This window comes from Danio rerio, chromosome 3 (genome assembly GCF_049306965.1).
Source record: "Danio rerio strain Tuebingen ecotype United States chromosome 3, GRCz12tu, whole genome shotgun sequence".
NCBI classification, from domain to species: domain Eukaryota; kingdom Metazoa; phylum Chordata; class Actinopteri; order Cypriniformes; family Danionidae; genus Danio; species Danio rerio.
This window is the reverse complement of record NC_133178.1, coordinates 27,726,799-27,751,931: the sequence shown is the minus strand read 5'-3', so window position 1 is coordinate 27,751,931 and position 25,133 is coordinate 27,726,799. Positions and strand designations below refer to the sequence as shown.

Sequence of the window (25,133 nt, the reverse complement as noted above, 5' to 3'; positions counted from 1 at the left end):
ACTTTACAATGTGAAGAGCACTCAAGCAGGTCCTCCTCATTCCCTCCCTCTCGTCTTGCCTCTGCCAGTCCTTACTGGCTGTTAGATTATCACACGCTCTTTTGTTCCGTCTTATGTGGTAGCGACAGCCTGTTCTGCAAACTCCGAGGCATGCTACATGTTCAAAAAAAGCTTTCCACCATATAATTTTTCACACACATTCCCTCTTTTTTCTTCCATGCATCTTATGTATGCAAAAATCCTATAACCTACAGTAGTATGTGTCATATCTTTAATATATTAATATCACTAAGTACAATGTAATTCCAGGATTCTGTGTGGTAGGGTGCAGCTTTCAAAAAGTCTAATCTGGCTTTGTGAGACATGATTTGAGAGAAAATCTAGTGCTACAGTGCAAGGGGTCCCCCCCAAGCCTAGCAGGATCAGGAAAAAAAAACTTATGTTTTATTCTTTATGTCCACTGTATAGCAATATTAATTAAGGAGCTAAAAAAATAATAGTATTTTTTACTGATAGTTGATATGATAGGTAATAGTGTGTTTCCATGTTTCCCATACAATTTTAGGCTTGATTATCCATGAAACAAAGATTGTTGATTCAGTGTTATCAGAACTGTGACAGCCACAATTCAATATATGGCAGCCACTATAAAGCATCAAACTGTTGAATTTACTGGCAGATGCTACGATTAACAAAACTACCATAAAAACACAGTGCCAATGCAACAATGTAATGCAAGTACAATAATGTGAAAACCAGCATATTAGAGTAGTTGGGTTTGGTTTCGGACTGTAGTTTGTACATGTGGTACAATGGAAAGGCTATAAGGTGGCTTAAAGAACTGCGGTTCAGCAGTAGTGGAATTATCCTAAATGAGAACGACAAAATCCAACATTAAAACTTGCTAACATAATTTAAAACTGAAAATGAAAATTTAATTAAATAATTGAAACTAAAAACTAACTTTAATTAAAAAATTTATACAATTTACATTTTAAGAATCTGACCATTTTAATCTAAAAGTACACACACTGTCATGTTAGATTTAAAAATGCTACAAATAAAGCTGTTGAAGAGACCCTAAAATTAAAATTACATCAACATTTACTCAACCTCCATTTGTTTGAGTTTCTTCTGTTAAACCCAAAAGATATTTAGGAAAATGTTGAAAACATAGTTTTGTTTTGTTTTTTTCCTTCTTCTATGAATCTCAATGGCATTCTTCAAAATATCTTTTGTGTTCAACAGAATTTTTTTTTTTTTTTTGAACCACTTGAGAATGAGTAAATCTTTTTTTTTTTTTTAGGCGAGGTATCCTTTTAATTAAATAATAATACATTTTATTGAAAATGTACTTTTCTAAAACCCAAAGCGCTACAACAGAAATCAAATATGCAATAAAATATAAGTATACATAGAAAAATTCTAAAATAAATTCGAGAATTTAAAAATGTAGTCTTAAAAAGATGAGTTAGATATGAATAACTACCCTACATAGTACAATTAGGTTTTTTTAAAAAGTCAATTTAAAAAGCAAAACTTTATTTAAAAGAGAAACATAGAATGAAAGTACAAATAAACGTTTCTAGTGTTGCATCTGTGTGACGACGCAGTAAGTGAAACAGCCAACGTCACAGCTGAAGAGTTGAAACGTCATTGTCACAAGAAAATGTTTTATCTCCAAGCTGATCAAATGTGTAGTCACGGCCCTGGAACGCGTGTTAACAAGCAGATTCATGACAGAGACAAACACGATTCAGCTTTCGTCTGTCTGGCAGGTGGCCTACAGGTCAGTGATGAGCACGATTTGAGCCAAAAAGCTCCCTCAGAAACAATGATGGAAAAAATATACCATTTTTAAATTTATAACATCCATAAATACTAAAACAAAGCATTCAGATCATGCTGGGTCACGCTCGTGTCAACAATATTAACTGGTGTTTCAGCAGTCACCTCACAAACCTAATCTAACTTGTGAAATCAGCACAGCGTGTGATTTTATCCGTTCAAACTGTTGCACAGACTGTCCGTCTTTAGCGCCTCAGACACACAAAGGAGACAATTAAACGCCTGTGGGTTACGTTTTTGCTTGCTTGGTTTGCTTTTAGAGGCAATTATCGTCTAAGTTTTAGAACCCATGTGCAAACATATTGATGACCTCTTATGGTATTTTTCAGTTTAAAGCAACCAAAATGTTTCTTTGCGTGCTTAGTTTTCAACACGACAATGATTCTTATTATTTTAAGCAAAGCGTTCAGCTTCTGCAACGAAACAGGAGACAAAAACGTGCCTTAAGAATTCGCAAAAGATCAAACAGCATTTAACCCCCAAAACTATCCTTTAAGTGTCATAGATGTTTAATAAAAGTATACAAATAGAAAAAGAGATAAAACATTGGCTGTACTGAGGAGTTGCCTTACCTCTTCTGACATCAAAATCGCGTGCCGCAGGGACTAAAAAAGAGCGACGTTGATTTTCACAAAAGATCCTTTACGACGAAAAAGCGTCAATCAAATTGAGCCAAAATTCCAGCTTGCTGCTCTGTGACAAGGAAATGTCATTCTCAGTTCTTGCATTACATAACCTCTGCCTAACCGTGCACAAAATCACTTGTCTTCAGCCAATTACATTACGAGCCAAAACTCAGTGATAACTCTGAGTCTTTTGCTTACCAATTTGTTCATTTAGACCAAGCAAACGAATCTGCACTTCATATCCTGAAAATCCGAGTTATCCGTTGATGTTCTTTCCATTTCTTTCCCCCGATGGTGTCTGCTCCTTAAGTTTGACACGAGAATGCAAACCGATTTGTCTGAAAAGCAAACAGTATTCAGTCTGACAAAAAAAAACCTCCGTCTGCAGTTTTAACTTACTGCTCCTTCTTACCGTTTACGCAAACTGGATTTCCACCCAAAGCCATGTAAATCTTCCCAAATCCGTTCCACACTGCGCATATATTCCCAAAGAAAAAAAGAAAAACCTGTTTCGTCGCGAGGTTTGGTGGAAGGGAGCGAGTTGCATCGCTTTTCCTTCAGTGTTCTTGCTTGGTCTGCGCGCTCAATAATCCGCATAAAACGACGAATGTCCTTAAATCCGCACAATGCGAGGTGAAAATCATATTTTGCAATTGAGATATCAAACTTGGGTTCCCCGCAGCGTGATCACAGTGCTCCAGCAGGTGAAATCGCATTGCCTCACGCGCGCTGAACTGCGGAGAAGAACTCCAACTGAGCGACGCGGATGTGAGCGCGCACTGACGCGCCCGACGCTGGCGAGTTCAGGGTCCCTCTCACCTGCGTCTCACGAGATGGGGCATGTTCGATGCGCACACATGAATGATTTGCTCTCGAGCTGTTTGTACAAGCAACTCCCCTTTTCTGATGTGCTACTGCCATGTCTATAAGAATCTAGGGGAGAAAAAAATGAGCGAAATTACCGCAAAACAGTGCGACTGCGTGCAGGGGATGCGATTTTAACGAATCTTAAAACACGCAGCGGAGTGTTGTGGCTCGTCGGCGTTTGAGAAGTCTATACTACGTGCACGTGCGAAAAGAATGTGGAAGATTGAGCGCAGGTATAGCTCATTAAAGGGTTATCGAGTCTTTGGAATGAGGGAACTGTATGCCTTTATTTGGAAAGACGGAATTGCTCAAGTCGACTCACAAATCAAAATCAATGCGAGAAACGTCAGCAAATAGCAGATTTGAGGAGCACATATGAGAGACTAGATCAGGCTGTAATACCGTATGCAGTGCACAAACACGACGATTTATTTTATTAGACTGTGAGGGCGGTTTTACACTTCAATGTCACGCAAATGATGCATCCGAAGAGGCATTCCATAAAAACACATACTTTAAATGCTGCAAGGAAGCATTTACATACGAATTACATAAGAAATTATGATTTTGTTTGTTTTTGTAAACTAGAAGACACAAACTAAAAACAAACAAACATTTAATTAAATTTAAAGTGCAAAATCTTGGTCTGAACCTAAATATGTTATAAATATGTTATTTGCTCACCCTCAAGCCAAGGTGATTTTTTCTTTTTCAGACAAACTTTTATTTTTGCTGAGGTTCACATAACAATTAATTTGCTTCTTAAGACCTCAATGTATCATAAGGAGCAATGGGCATGTTATGTCTTGCAAGTGACTCACTTGTAATAAGTGTTTGGATACTCTAAATAACAACAGCTGTCATTTAGAACAGTTAGCCTAAGTTAAAACGACTAAACTAATCTTTCATCATGTCATTATCTTTCTCACAAAGTTCATTTACTTAAAGTGGCTAAATTTTAGTCTTAAAATTAAGTATAATCAACTAACTGCTTTAAAAGCAACAGTTTTACTCACTTTAAGTCAACTAATGAGCTTTATGCACAGTTTTTCAGCCAACGATAAACTTCTGGTGAAGGCTTTATGTGACTACTTTCAATTTCATAAGGCTCCTTTTACAGCTTGGATGTTGCATTTTAATTCAAATAAATCATTTAATTAATAGACTTAAGAATCAATTTGGTTGCTAAAGCATAAAAAGAGACGAAAGACCGTTATTATACCGTCATTAGCAGCAGGCTAGCATGGAAACTCCACTGAAAACATAAAAAACAAACTAACTTCTATTGCAGAAAATGACACCTAAATTAGTAGATCAATTATTCATTCATTCATTTTTTTTTTTCGGCTTAGTCCTTTTATTAATCAAGGGTCGCCACAGCGGAATGAACCGCCAACTTATCCAGCACGTTTTACGCAGCGGATGCCCTTTCAGCATATTCCATCACTGGGAATATGTAGGTCAATTTAATTAAGGAAATTAAAAGAAAAATTATTATATTATTGTTTTATTGTTATATAATAACTATCCCTTCGAGGCTTGTATGACGCTGCATATTTAAGATTTCCTAAAAGCTATTTTATAACTCTTAATGTACTAGGATAATGCATTTGCCTATATACTTTTCACACTGTTGCGCTCAACTAAACTTCAGCACCATGGACAGTACATGATAGGCACTGTCCATGGTGCTGCACGCATGCAACACATTTCAGCTGCCTGAGCATGGCTGATAAACTGCTAGCAGCTGATATGTGGTTGGAAGCTCCCAGCTGTACGCTAACAGCAACAAGATCATTTTAACCATTCACATCAAAGGGGTGTCTAATTGAGCATGCAATTCCTATCCTCAGTGCAGTAAATAAATCATGTGTTTTGATATTAAAATACATGTCTGGATGCACAATTAAAAGATGGATATGTCTCAGAGCAGTTTTTGATTCTGACACACACACACACACACACACACACACACACCTCACCATGAATTCAGTGCCTCATTTTAAAACGCAATTCCAGATTCTGTATAACTCGGTATAAATATATTGCCGAGTGACTACAAAAGTGCAGAATATGGACAGGAAAGCCAGTGGTGAAACTAATTCAAGCGAGATCCCTCTAGATGCTCTTACCTTTGGGACACTAGAAGTAATTTCTGCTAAATCTTGAAAGATGTAATCAGCCGTGACCTGGAGCTGCATGCTTGGAGTCACACACACATACAGAAGAGTGCTTACCGGGTGTACAGAGAGGGCGAAGCAAGACTAGATTAGAGTAGATTCAGGGCTGTATATGAGATGCCAAAACACAGGGTCAGCTGTTAGGGGTCAAAGGCTGTTAATGGAAACTTTCAGTATGTAGCACTAGTGACCAAATTATGGATTTGCAAACATTATTACTTTAAACAGATAGACAAGAAAAACAATAAACAGGGTTCGGCAAGTTTCATTAAATCAAATTTAAGACTTAAATTTAAATTTAAGACCAATATTAATGAAATTTAAGAGTTTTAACATGAATAAACACTAAAATGACTTTTTCTAATGGAACAGGAAACTATTTTTACTATGCTCATAAAAAAAATCTAAAAATTTACTTATTTCTTGGCCACATATTTTAAATAATGTATCAAAAAAAAAAAAACATACTCTAGTTTCATAGATGTATTTTTTTAACAACATTTCTAAAAAAAAAAAAAAAAAAAAAAAAAGTCTCTCAAGGTCAATGTTTTCTAAAAGGAATGTTATTATAAGTAAGATAATTAAACTTTATTGGTAAATAGAGTTAAAAATTAAACCATTTGTAAAAAGTTCTATAGAGATGGATTGCTGGTGATCAGATGATTACGGCCTGAATGAGTAGCTTTTCAGGGACATAGGAAAATTAAGTCCTACAACAATATTTTATTAAATTTATTAATTTGTAAGGCTTAAAAGTTTAGTTTTAGGAATTTAAGACATTAAGACTTTAGGACCCCATGGACATCCTATGTAAACAATATTCAAAGACTCTACAAAACGTATAAGGAAGGTAGAAAATATCGGTGCATCGAACAAATTTTTGTGGAACTACTATATCATTTATTAAACTATTTAATTGAATAATAAAATCTACTTTTTTTTTACAGTGCAGCAGATGATGCTTCCCCCATGGGGAAAGCATCATCTAAGCATAAAAAAAAACATGGCAGCATACAACATTTATGACAGGTTTTTATAAAACTGTTAGTCAGTTTGGTTGCTTGACAATTTTTTCTATTTTGCATCGCATTACGTGTGTTAAACAACTTTTCTTTTAAGTTAAAACTAATGTAGCCAAGGTTTTCATTTAGTGGTCATAATGGGAAGTTGGAAAAGACAGAATATTGAAATATACACTCACCGGCCACTTTATTAGGTACACATTAATAGTACCAGGTTGGACCCCCTTTTGCCTTCAGAACTGCCTTAATCCTTTGTGGCATAGATTTCACAATGTACTGGAAATAGTCCTTTGAGATTTTGGTCCATATTGACATAATAGCATCACATAATAGCTGCTGTAGATTTGTCGGCTGTGCATCCATGATGCAAATCTCCCGTTCCACCACATCCCAAAGGTGCTCCATTGGAAACCAGGATCTGGTGACTATAGAGGCCATTTGAGTACAGTGAACTCATTGTCATGGTTAAGAAACCAGTCTGAGATGATTTGTGCTTCATGACATGGCGCGATATCCTGGGAGTAGCCATCAGAAGGTGGGTACACTGTGGTCATAAAGGAATGGACATGGAACAATACTCGGGTAGGCTGTGGCATTGACAAGAACTGGTACTAATGGGCCCAAAGTGGGCCAAGAAAATATCCCCCACACCATTAAACCACCACCACCAGCCTGAACCGTATATATATATATATATATATATATATATATATATATATATATATATATATATATATATATATATATATATATATTTTTTTTTTTTTTTTTTTTTTTAAGAATTGCACAAGGATCCATTAAAGATCTGTATGAGGGACACAATAACTCAATAAAGGTGGATTTGCCTGTGGATTTGGAATTATTGGCTTTTCTAAAATGGTAAATAAACTACTCTCTTTTGTAGTTCCTTCTGTCTTCCACTCTTTCAAGAGTCAATGGACTTGCAATTCTCTAAAAAAGTACAACAGGTAAAAATAGGTAAAAAGGCTCTGCAGGTCTCCTGTTGTCGGCTAGGCAACCCTCTCCACCAAACAAGGTACCAGAACTAGAGCCAAGCCATAAGCCTTCATGAAATATTCACAGCAAAGGGGCGTCTACAGCTGTTCTCTTTTTGTTCAGAGAACAAACCAAACAATGTGGCTATTTTTGGGTTCTATTTCCCACTCTCTGTACTGTCTTTAAGCGTTCATCATCAGCGATGGCAAACCAGAGCTTACACGTCTACCAACACTCAATCACACGGTGCTACCTTGCACCTCTGCCAAAACTATGTTCAAGTGCCACTGTCAGCTGATCCTCATCGCCCTAATGCAGAAGACGAGGAGCCAGAAGATCCAGAAGATGTTGCCAGAAAGAAAGCAAAGCACTCCTACATTCTGCTTGCTAAAAATGGGGAGTAATCGCATTACACAACCGTGGTCTGTGCATGCAAGTAAGAGTTATCCAATCTCTTAATTAATGCACATTTAATATGTCATTGATTATCATGATTCATTATCATTAGTTAATATCAAAGGTAACAAACTAACAATTACTGAAATGTATGTCTTTTCAATTGGTGCACGTTAATTTAACCAAACATTTGATCATTTTAAACGTTGCATACATTTACAATCACTCATTATTCATAGAACACTGAATAATACACAGTAACGTTTGTTCGGTAAAATAATCTGCAATTTTACCAAGGATGCATTTAATACTACTAATAACAACAATAATGTTCTGAAATATTACTTAAATAGCAGACTTTATTTTAATATATGATCACACTTTACAAAAAAGTTAATAAGTTAATGCATTTACTAACATAAACAATGTATTAACATAATTCAGCATTTACTAATGCAAAATTAACATCCAAGTTCATGATTGATAACATTAGTTAACGCACCGTGAGTTAACTTGAACAACTGTATTTTCATTAACTAATGTCAACTAACATAAACAAATACTGCAATAAATGTATTGTTCATTATTTGTTCATGTTAGTAAATGCACTAATTAACATGAACTAATACAACCTTTTTGTAGTGATATACCTAATGTATTGTAAAAAGTGCTTTGTGATTTTATTATGAATTGCTCAACCAATTTACCTAAAATTCTATGATATTTAGACTGTTTTAAAACAGCATTTATTAGAAAATAAAAACAGTTTTATAACCCCGAACCTTTGAATAGTACTAATTTCTAAGATAAACATAGTTCCTTAATCCATTTGAATTTAAAGTTATGAAAAGTCACATTAATATAACAAGACCCTGAGGAAAAAAATTTAAAAATCAGCATTTGAAAACAATCATATTTGAATGTATTAAACAAATGATCTGTTTAACAGGTATCAGATCAATTGAATAAAATGTACACTACTAATATCAACACCCGATCATTGTGGAAACGTACCACTGTCTACATTTCTGGAGAGCATGAATTATGTGGCTTGAAGTACATACTGTATGGCTGCATTTTGTCTTTAAAATTAACACCACAGGGCGGCATGACATCGCCAACTGTTTCTGTTCTTTTTCACGCTACCAGCTGACCGCTTACCTACAAACGGATGGCTTTTTCTGCATTACCAGTTTGCCTAGTAGCTCGCCGCATACGACGCAGAGCTGCATTGACCACCACAATGGAATTAGATTTTTTTCTGGCACATTTGTTACCCACAAGTCAAGATTTTAAAAAAGAAAACAATTGGCATAATCTGACATAGTGACTTTCATAACGACAATAAAAATCATGTGATGTGACTAGGGCTTAAAACAAAAGCAAATAAATAAATAAATAAATAACAGGCTGAAAAGGTATTAAAAATCACAAGGACACAACTGCTTTTCTTTTTCTAGGTTGCTTTTAAAAACACTATTGGTTAAAATACAAAAACTGAGCAGACGTACTTCCAGTTACGCATTTTGCTGTCCCCAGAAACGTAGACCAGTTTAAGTATCCGTAATGAGCCTGGGTTGCTTAATAAATATATATATATAGGTAATCAAACAATATCAAAATCTCAGTTCTGCAAATGAATAAATACGTGAATGCTCTCCCATTTCATTCAGCAAATGTTTTGCGCATGTGGTAAAGAGTCTTGCTATGGAAACATTCCTTTAATCAAACTATCATTTAACCTCAGAGTAAAACAGTGCTTACAGAAATACACCAGTCTATTTTTAATTTCAAACTAAATTAACTATGAGATCAATGTGGCATACATTTTACAAACACATCCTCGATCCACGGTATAAATCTTCTTAAAGCCAGCACTATTGACTCCAGCTCTCCATCTCTTAACAGACAAGTGAAGGAATGTGAAATCTGGCAGCCCACCAAAAACACCTGCAGATTTTATAAACTAGTTGAACTAACCCAGCTAGCAGTTTTGCACCAGCAGAGATTTTGAGAGGAGCTCTGATTGGTGTTCCTTCCGGTAAACAGTCCTGCATCTTCCCACCTGCTGTCATAGCGTTTCTCGAGCCACACTCATCCCATCGGACTCACAGGAAAAGTAAACAGAGTAGTTTGTTCTTCCATTATTGCTGTAATTCTATTATGGCTATTTGCGGTATTGATTCTCCAGTGGAGTAGAGAGGAGCAAGTCCCCCAAGCCGTACAGGAGGGCCACAGAGGAGAGGCGGAGTATAAAAAAAGTCAGCCGTCGCTAACCCCGAGTGACACAAATTACTCTGAGTGACATGAGCATTCTCCAAACTCAGTGGGGAACGATGATGTGGCATTGATTAGAATTATTCAAATGTCACTCCTGTCTTCTGAAGGGTAGAATGTGAGATGGCAATGTGATTTTTCACAGCGCTTCGTCTTTTTGAAGATGAGACAACAAAATTAGCGGCACCCGTCTCTTCCTGTCCAAACCTGCCCTGTAGACACAAAGTGCTTTAGGGAAATACAGCAGGTTGCCAACTCTTCCGCTTTCATCCCGCTTGTTACTAAAACTTGTTTTACAATCAGAATTAAAATGACAAAGTGCCTGTTGTAGAGCCTTAGGCAGTCCGGCGCAGCAGTAGGCAGGGTAAGACAAAGACTGCATTTACTACTTCAGAAAAATAAATAAATAAAAAACAGAAAGGTTGTAAGACAGCACCGCCTCGAACACTGAAGATAAAAGCACATTTCTCACAAAATAAACACGGACCACCATCAGAAGTTTCTGAGATAGTACTGTGCAAAAGTTTCAGGACACTTGTATTTCCACCAACAAAAAAATATTTTACAAGATTTGTTCACCCCAAAAATAAAAGATCTATTATTAATTACTCACTTTAGCACATCAAATTAAGATATCTAGGTGAAAACTAAGAGCTGCCTCATTCTCCATTGACAGCAAAGTTCCCAAAGTCCAAAAAATACCAAGAGAGAATTATCAAAAACAGATGTGCTTTTAGTGGTTAATAAGAATAATATAAAATCCAAGAGAATATTTTATGTGTGCACAAAAAACTAAAATAATGACTTTATTCAATCATTATAGATCCCATGTTTACGAGACGTTGCATGCAGGCATTGATGAAATACATCAGTGTGCAGAATTAATGAATGTGTACCCATATTGACTCTAGCCATGTTTCCATCTAAAGATCTGAATTAAATTTGTGCGCAAATCAGGAATGATGATTAAACGTGCAAATAAAGCGTTTCCATCCAAATGAGTTGAAGGTAACAAAATCATTTCCTGATTAACTGGCACCAAATATCAAAAGTAAAAACGAAACTTGCTGTGGTAGAAGAAGCTGCATGAATCATTTCTTTATTTAATAAATTACTTCTGCCTTAGAAGACAAATGCCGACATGAATGCGTGGTGATGTTTGAAGGTGTGAGACTTGGAGCGCAGACGCTTTTGACAATTCTGGATGTAATGCGTTTAAGAATGACCAAAACAACATTTCAGATGTTTTACATTTTTATGTTTGTGTCCTCAGGCTGCTGGTTTGTCCTTTCACACACATTTTTATCGTTGCATGATCTCTTATGACAAAATCATATGACTTTCTCTAATACTCGAAATGGAAATTGTTTGCTAAAATTTTTTCCATCATAGTTTATGTGCATCTTTTCTTATCAAATAAAAAGTTTACCCTACTCATGGCGTTTCCATCAACGGCTTATTCTGCACAAAAGGTGAATGGAAAGGTGAATAGAAACATAGCTACTGAGGAGAAGAAACTGTTGAATAAAGCTGTTATTTTTGTTTTTGATGTGTGTTCAAAAGTTTTGCTTGATACTATAGCAACTGATCCAATGAGGGCCAATGGTAAGTTAAGAGGATTTGTTTTTTGGTACAAAAAAACAAGTCTGGAATCTTGCTGTCTGGAGACTCCATCTTAAATATCTTAATTCGTGTTATGAAGACAGACAAAGGTGTCAGGGGTTTGGAATGGTAACTAATAATATTTATTTGGTAAACTAACCCTTTAAGTCAGTTATTTCTAATTTTTGGTGTTGTGTGTGATTATAGGAAATATCATTTTACAGAGATCTGATCTCATAATATTCCAGTCCGTCAGGAAAGACATGAACAAAAAGATCAAACTAAAACAAAATAACCCCAGAAGACCTGTGGCAGCATCTCCGAAAAGTTTTAAGGATCCCACAGTACCTGTAAATCTAAAGTACTGTATAAAGTTTTAGGCACTTGTATAGGATGCTGTAAAGTGAGAATGTTTTATTTTTTTTAATTATGCCAAAAGTATTAATCATTGAACTTTGAGCGCAAAACCCCTCCCTGTCTCCATGGTAATGACTGTACTTTGGCAAAACTAAACGACAAAGCAAATGGCAAAAGCAAGCAAGAGAAACTTCACAGAATGTGAATTGGGGGTACACCTATCAGACATCGGAAAAACTGTTATTTGCAAGTTTGTCCTCTGGAATTAATGACAAAAAAAAAATAGAGTGGCAGAGTTTAGCTAACGCGGTTAACACAGTGAGGTCTTAACATCGCACTGTGAGTGAATTAAAAAAGAAATGGTCTGATGTAAAGGTGCATGTTAAGAGGAGAACAGCAGCACACCGTCAAAGTGTGGACCGAACAGGCAAGGGAACGGGATTGTGAACTAACATTCTTTGAGGAGACAGTTGCCTCAATTGTGATCAGCACTTTACTGTCTAGAGTAGTATCTGTGTCTGTAGGAGACAAAGATGTATTAGAGGAACGCTTTGTTAGGGCGGTATAGCAGCACCCCTCCGCTCTTATCACAGCAGAGCCACCAGCATTTCAGCTGCCCAATCGCCCGCTCTACTACTGACCGAGTGCCTGCCACTTTGGAGCCTCATCCCAACTATGCTGTTGTCCAAGGCCACCTTTCTATAGTATTTGTTAAGCGCATTTAAGCATCACATTTTATTTGCACATTTTTTTTAATGGAAATGCCTCCGAATCACATATGCATGTGCATCTTCAGATGTTGCCTTTATAGCAATGTGCGTGTAGTCGATCGCTCCAATTACATTGGGAAAACTGGCAATCGCTGCAAATTGCGCTTTAATGTTTGGCTGGTCAACTGCATGGTATGGAAACCTTGTATACCTGTTAGACATGCAGATGCTCCAGTCCCATACAGCTGCCATTGCACGGCTCAAAGATACTTTATAGTCGCCAATGGAAAAAAACACACATAAGAAATGCACGTACGCCTGGCATGAAGTTGGCGTGGACAAAAGCACATTCTCGTGTTAATTTCATCGTTAGTAAATCCAAACGTAAGTGTGAAATCTGGCATTTTTGTGCGTACACAGCCAATTCCTTCTGACACATTGCACCAAAATATAGAAATAAAGTACTTAAAATAAAAAATTTGGTGGTGATGGTGAAAATATTAGTGGTCTAGGGCTTTTGCACAGTACTGTATATAGCAACAAACACACTCACACATAGATAATACAAAGTCTCTCACATGCGCATACACACATTTACACTTTAAGGGGATTTTATAGCACCTGGGTGGCCTGACAGAGATGACAAGGTGCTTATCAGCTCGAACCGGGTGAGTCAAAAGGGACCCGAGCGAGAAAGGCGACAAGATGAGAGAAAAAGAAGAGGAAAGAGAGTTAGCAGAGGAAGTGATAGACAGAGAGGGTGTGTGTGAAAGAGAGAGAGAGCGAGAGACCGGAGTTACCCACTGCTGCTCTCAAGGGCGAGAGTTCCCTCATGCACACTACTGATAAAATGAAACCTTGACAACAGACAGAGCAGATACATTTGCTGTAAAATATGTTTTTGAAATGTGCCGATCCCAAACGAGAAGAGATATCGAAGTGTTCAGAAGAAGTGTGTGTGGACCGTGAACGTCACTGAAAGGTAAAGGACTGCAAATATATGTAGCAAGAAATGTAAATGACTTGTTCTGAGCCTTACAGTACATTAACTCAAGTACAATTATAATATAACAGAAATTAATATTAAAAGTAATACAATCCATGACCCCAACATTGGCCACTGGTCTGTTTCTGGATAGGAAACGCATTGTGGAAACAAACTTACCAGACTTTAAAATGTAATTTTATTTTTCAGTAACATATAATGCCATAAAAAGGCATATGTACCATAAGGCATAAGTATTGTAATTTAGAGCTATGTAAATTATATGCATTCCTGTCATGGCAAAACTTGAATTTTTAGCAGAAGGATTTTTTTTAGGATTCTTTGGATGCTCCAACTGATCAGCCAGAGATTGGTACCGGCCGATAATCACATTACATGACTCAATCCGCACTCGCTATTCTGGCCGATCTCATGAAGTAATCGCAAGTGTTCGTTTATAAGTTTACACACAGAGCAAATAACACATGCTCTCATCACGTGAAGAGGTAAGTGATGTGTGCGGGTGTGAGCGATCTCTGCATTCCCAACACAGCAGCTGTCCGGAGCTGCGATCATTGTGCTGCTATCAATATATAATGGCCATGATAATTGAATAGCCTTGCAAATACACTTGTATTTAGGCTTTTTATAAGTATAAGAACAGAAAGTTTGGTGTCTTTGACAATTGCAAGTTCAAGAAAACCTGGCTCTAAATATTAGGGAAACTTTTTTTTCACTTTATTATATTTCATAATATAACAGTTGACGTCAGAATTATTAGCCCCCATTTGATTTTTGATTTTTTTTTTTAAATATATCACAAATAATGTTTAACAGAGCAGGGAAATTTTAACAGTCTCTATGATATTTTTACTTTTGGCGAAAGTCTTATTTGTTTATTTTGGCTAAAATAAAAGCAGTTTTTTAAAAACATTTTAAGGTCAACATTATTAGCCCCTTTAAGATGTATATATATATATGTTTTTTTTTCAGTAGTCTACAGAACAAACCATCATTATACAATAACTTGGCTAATTGACCTAACCTGCCTAGTTAACCTAATTAACCTAGTTAAGCCTTTAAATGTCACTTTAAGCTGTATAGAAGCGTCTAGAAAAATGTCTACTAAAATATTATTTACTGTCATTATGGCAAAGATAAAACAAATCAGTTATTAGAAATTAGTTATTAAAACTATTATGTTTAGAAATGTGTTGAAAAATTGGGGGGGGGAAATAAACGGGGGCTAATAATTCTGACAACTGTGCTTGCAGCAATTAACACTGGTTTACAGGCCTATTGTCTTTTAGGAAATAAGAACTAATGGATTTATAGGTGTGCATTTTAACTTATGCATCAAATATGTGCTCCAAACTTTTTCTTCATTGACACGTTGAATTCTTCTTCCATCATTTACAATGTTTCCAAAAAAAAAATTATTATCTGCTTTATAATTATTATCTGCTTTATAATATAACACATTTATAATAAAAGATACATTCAACATCCTTAATTAAGGCGAGACCTCCTTTTTATCACATTTGAAGAGAATGCGCTTTATACAATGTTAAAGTAATATTAAACTTGAAGCATCAGAATCGATACTTAGTATCAGCCGATTACCATGACAAGAAACCAAAATTTTACATTGTGCTACTATCCACTGCACCACCATGCTGCCTTCCATGCATACATACCCTAAATTAAAGTTTCTAACATTACATTAATTAGATGACCAAAAGAAGTAAATATACTAGTTCTTGAAGTTCTTGCTTACTCATTTTAATGAATTGAGCCTAATTTAAAATGTGATCCAACTAAAATACAAGCTTAAAAAAGTAGGTCAGTCAGTAATATTTAAATATAGACAGTTGAAGTCAGAATTATTAGCCCCCCCGAATTATTAGACCGCTAGTTTATTTTTTCCCCGATTTCTGTTTAACAGAAAGATTTTTTTCAACACATTTCTAAACATAATAATTTTAATAACTCATCTCTAATAACTGATTTATTTTATCTTTGCCATGATAACAGTAAATAATATTTGACTCGATATTTTTCAAGACACTTCTAAACAGCTTAAAGTGACATTTAAAGGCTTAACTAGGTTATTTAGGTTAATTAGGCAGGTTAGGGTAATTAGGCAAGTTATTGTATAATGACGGTTTGTTCTGTAGACTATCAGAAAAAGAAATAGCTTAAAGGGGCTAATAATTTTGTCCCTAAAATGGTGTTTAAAAAAAATTTAAAACTGCTTTTATTGTAGCCGAAATAAAACGAATAAAACTTTCTCCAGAAGAAAAAAAATTATCAGACATACTGTGAAAATTTCCTTGCTCTGTTAAACATAATTTGGGAAATATTTAAAAAAGAAGAAAAAAATTCGAAGGGGGCTAATAATTCTGACTTCAACTGTATATACACAAAAAACTAATTTGGCAACAGGTCTCTAAGCAATTGAAAACAAATTTAAATGCATTTTTAAAACATAATAATGCATGTAAACATATAATAAAATGAAACACACTTCTTAGTAGGGCTGCGCAATATTGGAAAAATCTGACATTGCTACATTTTGTTTTCCTGGGATATATAGTGCGATATGAATATAATTTGACCAGATGAAAAGAATAGCTCTATTTAGAAAGATTTCAATAATTTAGACAGATTTGGAGGATCAAATCTTTTTCTACTGTATACAATGCATTTGCACAATTCATAATAAATGACAAGCATATAAATACAATACAAAGATAAAAGTAAAATAAACCGTGATCTGGTTTTCAGGAGTCTAAAAGTTGTAAGTTACAAAAACAACAACCAAACCTAAAATAACATGACTATCATTGTATACATTTTAAAATAGCAATATTTAATAATGTCTTTTATCTTTGAATCTTTAATAAATAATCTAATCCTGTGATCTGACTATTGCGGATACACACAATGTGATATTGATGCTTCAACAATATATTGGGCAGGCCTACTTCTTAGGCCCAATCCCAATTGTCCCCCTTAGCCCTTCCACTGGTCCAAATAGGGAAAAGTGCTAGATAGCCCTTCAAACGGAAATATTTCAGGACCACACTTGAAACAGAGGTAAGAAAATTTCAACAATTCAATTCAATTCAACTCAATTTCAAACAAACAAGCATATATTTTAATTCATATTTTTCCGCCATGCTTAAAAAAAAAACAACGATAAATTTCACTAACTGTAATCTATAACAATAACTCCTGTATAGTAGTCCCACAACATACTTTCACATCTGTCACTTAATGACGCTCAAATACCCTGTCAGAAAGCTGGTGGCTGGGAATGACCTTTTTACAATGTGTGGTATAACGTTAATGTTGTTTGTGTGTGTTTACATACAGTAGATGAAGCCACAGTGTAAATGCACAGTACGGTTACAAGCTTATTGCCACATGATGACATGTGCAGGTATCGTAATGGTTTCGCATTGCTTAGGGCCTAAATCTCTTCATATGGTTTGCTTATCCATATCCCATTATCAAAACAAATGCAATGATATAAGTCCATGAAAACCATACAAACAAATTATTGCAAATTAGAAGCAAATATGCATCAAACTACACACAACAACAACACAATACACTGAAAAAAGTGGAAACCACTTTTACCAATGTCACCCATTTTTTTAAAAGAGCAATAACAACCTGACTTGACATGAAACGTGGCATTTTTAAGAACAAAAACTTAAATTGTTTACAAATACAAATTGTTTATTTGTAAAAGACAGCCAATGTCCTATACACAAGATTTGTTTATACAATTAAGCATACATTTGTTCAATTCAGTTGAAATCAACAGTGGCCGAGAGAGCCTAATGTGCTGCAATTTAAGAAAACACATGAAATTTCCAAAACCGCCAGCAAATTTAGAAAAAAAAATATATAATCTCCATCCGTTTGACAACACACATGCTGCAAATCCTCACAATGCATACATATATATATAAAAAAAGTGCTGCATTCTCACAACATTTGCAAAAACATCGGAACACAAAGAAAATGTTTCTCTTTGTGTTAATGACGATTCTACAGTTAACAAACAAAAGTGACACCGCCAGTATTTTGGACTCATAGTAAACCGTGCAACCCTAATGTCTATGCTTTGTGAGGACTTGCAGCATGTGTGCTGTGGAATGGATAAAGATCTTTTCTTAATTTGTTGGAGTTTTTTGTAATTATATGCGTTTTCTTAAATTGCACATTAAGCTCTCTCCATTGTAGAAATCACTGACTGAGAGTATGAAAATAAAATTCAACAAATACTTCATCGGCCAAATAATTTTAATAATTCATGTCATTGGAAGCACACAGCTCATAGATTAACAATAAAGAAAGATGCTTGAATGTTTAATAAGAAGGACATTTTGTTTACCTGCAACAACTGATTTCAAACTTTGAATCATCAATACCCTGAAACAAATCCCTCAGTAAAAAATAGAATAAACAATGAGATTAGCAATCCATCAATAAAACCACCAAAAAGCAGAACAAGACGTTGACGTTGTATTAGAGCCTCTAAAGGTACACTTGGCATTTTCAGTAATCAACATGGAATGAACTCACATTACTTGTTCACGAAAACAATATAAAACAGGTTAAGCAAGCAGTATAAATATTTTAGTATCAATGACTTATCTTAAAGCCAATAAATAACATCGAGTTCCATGTAAACAAGCCTTTGTGTTTAGATGTGGTTGCATGCAGGTATTCTCAAGAATCGCTCTGCCTCGAGGCATCTCTCCCTCTCTCTAAAGCACAAAGCTATATAAACAGACTTTCATTACCTTTCATTATCTGTCTGGGTCAATGAGCAGCTGCGGTCTGATGCACTGATACCCAATAAAAACTGCTACTGAATGACACCACCAGGACCCCTCCAACTGACTCATGCTGACATATTGTTACATACCGCGTTAATACCAGCCTCCCGAATGATCTACTATAAATAGACATTAAAAGTAAAGATTTAAAGCCAGATAGAGGGAGAATTTAATTGCTGTTGCACAAACTAAGCTGTGCATTAGAGTACTGGAATCGCCGTTTCCGCTGCCCTTACAACAGGATGCATTTACTAAAACAATAACGCACACATAAAGAGCTTTAAAATTAAAGACATTCCGCTTTTAACGGCATCCATTATACAACATAAAGCTTTGTCGCATTGTGGTGCTCATTTGAGCTCAATTTCACCTGTAATGGATTAGTGGGAATGCCAGCAGGACACATTAAAACCAGCTTTAGTTGCTGTAGGTTTAATCTCGTTTTATATTAATATTAAAAGGCTACTGGGATCCTTGGCCAAGCATCCTATAGAGAGGAAATGATTTAATCACAGTCTAGTGTTCACACTGTGCGTCTATGAGTGTGAGTGACATTGGAGCGGAGCGCAGAAGGGGAATAGTAAGAGCTGGTTTGAGAGAGCTGAAGGTCAGATGGGAAGAGGCGCTCGGCTCCAGGGGTTTTCTCACGGAGAGCGAGAGGGGCGGCAGGGAGCACGTCTTTACGCATTTAATGCCACTTCAATGGCAACAGTAGGGATGAAGGTCAGCGTGGCCAAATGCTCATAAACATGCGCATAGGAAATGGAACAGACACACAGATAAATGCGAAGGTAATTTAGAATAAAACACACACTACACTGTAAAAAATGCTGGGTTTCACACTATTAATTTATGTTAGGTCAACATGAAGGAATTAAGTTAATTTAGTAGTTTCTCCAAATTTAAATTAATTGAACATAAAACAATTGCATACAGGTTAATCAGGCTACAGGTTAATCTCCACTGCTGTATGGATATCTGTTATGTTAATGTAGAAAATGAACCTGATTTAATGTCAACAAACCGGGATTGAGTGTCTTCATTTATAGTTATTTTGACATGCGGCTGTGCTGATAAAATAAAGCTGAAGTAAATCGCTGTAATTCAATACACAAATGCACTGTTTTAAAACATTTTAAACTTGTAAAACTCTATCTTGATCACATTTGATGATGATTGATGATCCTAGCAAACTGAACAGACCTTTTATTCCCGGTTGCTTTGCGCACGTCCTGTCTTGTTGATATGATTATACGCGTTACTTCGGAGACATGTTATTACGCTGCGGTCAATTAATTCGGTGGGCGGGGGGACTGCACTCCTACGTCAAGTTGCGGTCGGTTTGAAAACCGTTCCAATTGGTCAACCGTTTTTGTGTTGTTAAATTGAAAAAAAAAAAAAAGGTCTGGGTGTGTTTATATCACTCCAGTCTATACACTAAACCTACACATATGTCTGTCCTTCCTAATGTATTTCTAAAAAAAAATATGTAGTACTTTTATCCAACAAATTCACAAATTAAATATTTCCAGAATTGTACGTTCTTTCTAAACAAATTAAGCAAAGTGCATAAAAAACAGTTAAAAGAATAAAACATCAAATATCTGCAGTGCTTTTGAAGTCAATGTGAAACAAACTACGACACATCGATCAAACAATAGACAACAGACAGAAGCATCAGTCTGATGCACACCAGCAAATCTCTGTGCTTCACCACCAGCCTGATACAGTTTAACAAATGCTCAACAGACTCATACACAGCAACACTCAGCAAAAGAAGCAGCCCAATGCATATTTATCCACAACAAAACCGCATTAGCCTGATAACAGCCAGGAAGAAGCATAGCGACTGCAGTTTGTGCATGAGGAACACTGAGGCCCACACGCATATCAATGTGGTCGATCACTCCGGTGCAGAAATCTGAAGTCACGCTGTCTAAATATAGAGCTCGGGTTTATGTAAGTCTAGGTGAATAACTCCTTTCCACAGATTCCTTCTCGCACACCCGCCCTCTCTTTCTCTCCCTGTACCTCGAATCACATCTCAATAACCTACGGCTGTTAAAAATACAATCAAACATACAGCCCGTGTGAAGAGAGCACAACGTAGATTTTGCCGTCTTTGAATAGTGTGAGCTGGATACAAGTCATGGATTATATGTAATCTATAATATGTAATCAGATTACAATAATCAAATACTTGTGATAAGAGTAAAGCACTTGCTAAAATACCAATATTCAGACTACAGTTAATTTTACTACAGCTAATTACCTATTATTCATTTTTTTTAGTTGTTTGTAACTTTTCTAATGTTTTTTTTTTTTCAAAGTTACTATTAGGGCTGCAACAATGAATCGATTAAATCGATAAAAATCGATTATAATAACGTTGGCAATGAATTTCGTAATCGTTTTGTTGTGTCGCGTGTCACGGGGATGTTTGATTATTAAAAAAAACACTTTAGATGAGCGCAGAGCAGAGTAAACACGGTCTCTCTCACGCACTGATACAGAGTTCTGCGCCTCATAGACAGGAATGAGGAGGAAGGGAGCAACAGCAGGGTAAATGTCTACAGAATCCTACTTTTGTTTCGTTTTTAAGTGAGGACCGTAAAGTCCCTGATGCTGATGTTTTACTTGTTATCCAGCTTGACCAGTTAGCGTTAGCTCGTTTACCTTTAGAGCGGCAACTGAAAAAAATCAAACTGAGCTTTGATGCGGTGTCTGGCGCTGAGCCAGAGAGAGCTTGCGCTGAGCTCTCAGTAAGGGACTGTCAGAAAAGTGCTTCTTTTTTCGTTTTTTTTATTCTACAATAAAACTAACTTAACCCCACTGAGAAAGAGTGCTATTTATCAAAATTACGCAGCGTTTTAACCGCCTAATGCTTAATTTATGTTTTAGACATGTAAATACACACAAGTACAAGTCAAACAAAACATTTCTAAGAGTTTGTAAAACACACAAGAGAGTCTATCAATCCATTCAAATATAATTTGCAGATGTGTTTTATTCATATCAGATACACATTACTTATAATGAAAGTAAATAAAGTTAAATCTATTCTTTTCTAGGTTCACCAGCCACTTACTGTCATGTATTTGTGTGGTAACTGGTGAATTTACCTGCTGAATCCTGCATGTTCTGCTTTTTATGGATGAAAAACACGTGGCTGCAAGTAAACATGGCGACGCCAATCTCACGTTATAGATCACGATTACTAAAACTCATTTCACACAGCATGATTTGAATCGCCGACAGCTCCAGATATTTAGCACGCCAAATATCTCACAGGCATCGGCGACTCATCTGCGATTCTCTCAGATCGCGTCTTTGATCGTTCATACTGTGTGATTGTCACTCACGAGCAGCGATTTGCCTGTAATTTCAGGCATTTGTCGGCGATTTCTCAAAACCTGTCGGCGAGCCAAAATCGGGGCTAAAATCACGCAGTCTGAACTAGGCATAACACGTTTACGTAAACTGGTAAAACTTCTGTTTGAGATTATATCTCATTAAGATTATATTTCTTACCAAATAGCCTTGCTGATTCACAAATAATTTAACTTGTTTTAAAGCAAACAATCACTTAATTTTTAGGTTTTTTTTTTTTTTTAAACAAGACATAATTTCTTATGCTATTTTATGTGTCTAGTATGTATCTTAATTTAAAAATATGTATATATTTGGATTGAAAACAGGACAAAACTACTTAGTTTTTTTTATTAGTAGTAGTATTTTTAGTAGTAGTAGTAGTAGTAGTAGTAGTATTAGTAGTAGTAGTAACAGCTCAGGGATAAGCTTTTTTTGAATAAACGGTTGGAATGAATGCTTTTCTCTTTTTTTTAATCCGATTCATTGATTAACCGAAAAAAATAACTGACAGATAAATCGATAATTAAAATAATCGTTAATATTTGATATTAAAAAGTTAATAGTTAATAAGTTAATATTAAATAAAGTTAATATTTGACCTGTAAACATTTGCAAAACTATATATATATTTGTCAATGGTACACAAAAAAAAAATCCTAATTGACAATTGTCCATTTTGTGATTTACGTTTTTTCCGACTTATTGAACAATTTTTGATAGTTTTGAAGTGATATTGCCTAGGTTGGTGCAGTAAATTACAGTACAAAAACCTGATAATAAACTGCCAGTACATTTTCTGTTATTTTACAAACTATATATTGTATCAAACTACTAAAAAGGTCAATAAAAAAAAAGTCACTTTGTTAAAACTGCAGGGTTGAATTTTCAACATCAAAAGTGGACAGAGCAGAGATAAAACTCGCACAATCCAATTCACAACCGTAAATAAACAGAAAACATCTGTGAATCAAAAAATACTAGCCAGTTAATTAACAGATATTTTTACAGCGTAGCCCTACAGAAAAGTAACATAAATGTAATCCAAAAGTAATCAAATTGCATTACCATAAATGTGTAATTTTGGAGATTACATAACTGACTTTCAATTTAATTTGTAATCAGTAACCAAGTAATCTACCCAGCTCAGATAGTATGCTATTGCTAACAGGAGCATAATGTTGCTTTTGGCTTTAATAGAGATGAAGTTCTACATCTTCACTTCTAGCAGCGCACAAACATTCACTGGCTTGCTGTGTAATCTCTATATTCAGCGATGTGGGAAATTGCTCTTAGTGAGGGTGGGTGATAGGGTGTAATATCTATAATGACATACTGTAGCAGCACTGCTGTCAAACATATTAACCTGATTACACTCACACTAGCCCCATCAAACAGAAATGGCAAAATCTTTGCCATCTGTTGAATGAATAGACAGAGGCACGTACCGTTGAAGAGGACTTTAAGTGCTGCTGGAATATATGAAATATTCAGACTTCATTAGCCGTTTAAATATATTTGTTCAAGTGAGATAATAACCGAGGCTCTCTGATGATGTCAGACTGAGCTACGTTTCAGTTTCCAATGATACTTTGTGAAAATGTAGGCATTCTACGCCAGGGCTAAAAACATTTGAATAATGCCTATAGACAATGACTCACGAAAATGTAATATATATATATATATATATATATATATATATATATATATATATATATATATATATATATATATATATATATATATATATATATATATATATATTTAGGGGTGTCACGATTTCGATTTTTAATCGGAATCGATCGAAATTTATGCTCAATTTCAATTATCGAATCAAAAAATAGAATCGTCGATGTTGCCACGCCCCCATGTCACGTCAGCTTGGCTTGCCAAGCGGGAAATAAACAGGCTTGTTGAAGTGCTTGTTAAACTGCAGAAGCAGGAGACCCGTCAACAGAACTTAAACCCTCTCCTCTTTCAATGAAGTCCCTGGTGTGTAAGCATTTTGGATTTCCAGTGAGTTATGTTGACAACGTTTGTGTTGTCGACAAAAAAAACACAGTTTTGCAAGCTCTGCTATGTACGTATTACATACGGTTCGTCCGATAGACAACACCGGCATCGCGATCCTCCGCCCGCCACCGTTGCAAATCCGCTCGCGAAAAGTACACACTCAGGCCCTGTTTACACATTAATTAATTATTGTTTCAGTTTTTATTTTGAATACCGCAGTGAAACTTTTCTAACTGTAATGCTCCTTTTTTGTTGGTAAATTTTGAATAGATGCTGCATTTTCAAATGCATATTATAAGCAACTCAAACTCGCAGCACTTGCAGATATGGAGTTCCCGATGATTATTTTCTGCAAGGTGAGCTGATTTGACGCACTAGGAATACTGCTATCAAGAGCTGCTCACCTGAAACACACTGCAGAATAATGCTTATCATAAAATTAGGTATGTAAATATTACAAAAAAACTAAACATTATGCAGTCTCAAGTATTGTTAGAAACATTTTTTATTTCTTTATTTTATTTTTTAGATTTCTTTAATTTTATTTATTTATTTAAATTACTAAAAATTGTTTTGTTGTTTCTGGCCAACTAGCAAGTTAAATGTTTCTTATACTGACCAAACTTAACTTTTACTTGCATTTGATGCTTAGCAAGTGTTCATTTTTAAGCCCTGAATTATGGCTAATGCCTTCCCTTAATTAGAATTAATCTATTTTTACTAAAGAGTCTATAAGTTCTGTTTACATTGACCACAAGTACTGAATCTGCATCACTTATTTTTATAATTGTGATTGCAAACAAAACCAGTGGCCAGACTACGCATTCAGCTAACCTGCAGTGCTTGTTGCTTTGCCTTGCTGTTACTGACAACTAAAAAGAAAAGTATATTTATCAGAGTTTTTAAGAACAAATATTTGATTCAATATTCTTCAAACCACACATTTGGGATGCAAGATGTAAAACAAGCGAATCCTCCAACGTACACTCCCCGGCCACTTTATTAGGTACACCTGTCCAACTGCTTGTT

General features: G+C 35.5%; 1 protein-coding gene across 4 annotated transcripts in view; it reads right to left on the bottom strand.

The window, feature by feature from the left end:
• Positions 1 to 25,133, bottom strand: part of cacna1ia (calcium voltage-gated channel subunit alpha1 Ia) — a 413,851-nt gene that overhangs the window by 373,875 nt on the left and 14,843 nt on the right. Inside the window, exons 1-3 of one of the 4 annotated variants that reach the window (XM_073944537.1) lie at positions 2,887 to 3,255; positions 2,673 to 2,812; positions 2,421 to 2,541 (exon numbers count right to left, since the gene is read on the bottom strand). The exons of the other annotated variants lie outside the window; for them this stretch is intronic. The gene's annotated coding sequence lies outside the window, so the exon portion shown is untranslated. Of the gene's footprint in view, positions 1 to 2,420; positions 2,542 to 2,672; positions 2,813 to 2,886; positions 3,256 to 25,133 lie in introns of those variants that run through there. 4 annotated transcript variants of the gene reach the window in all.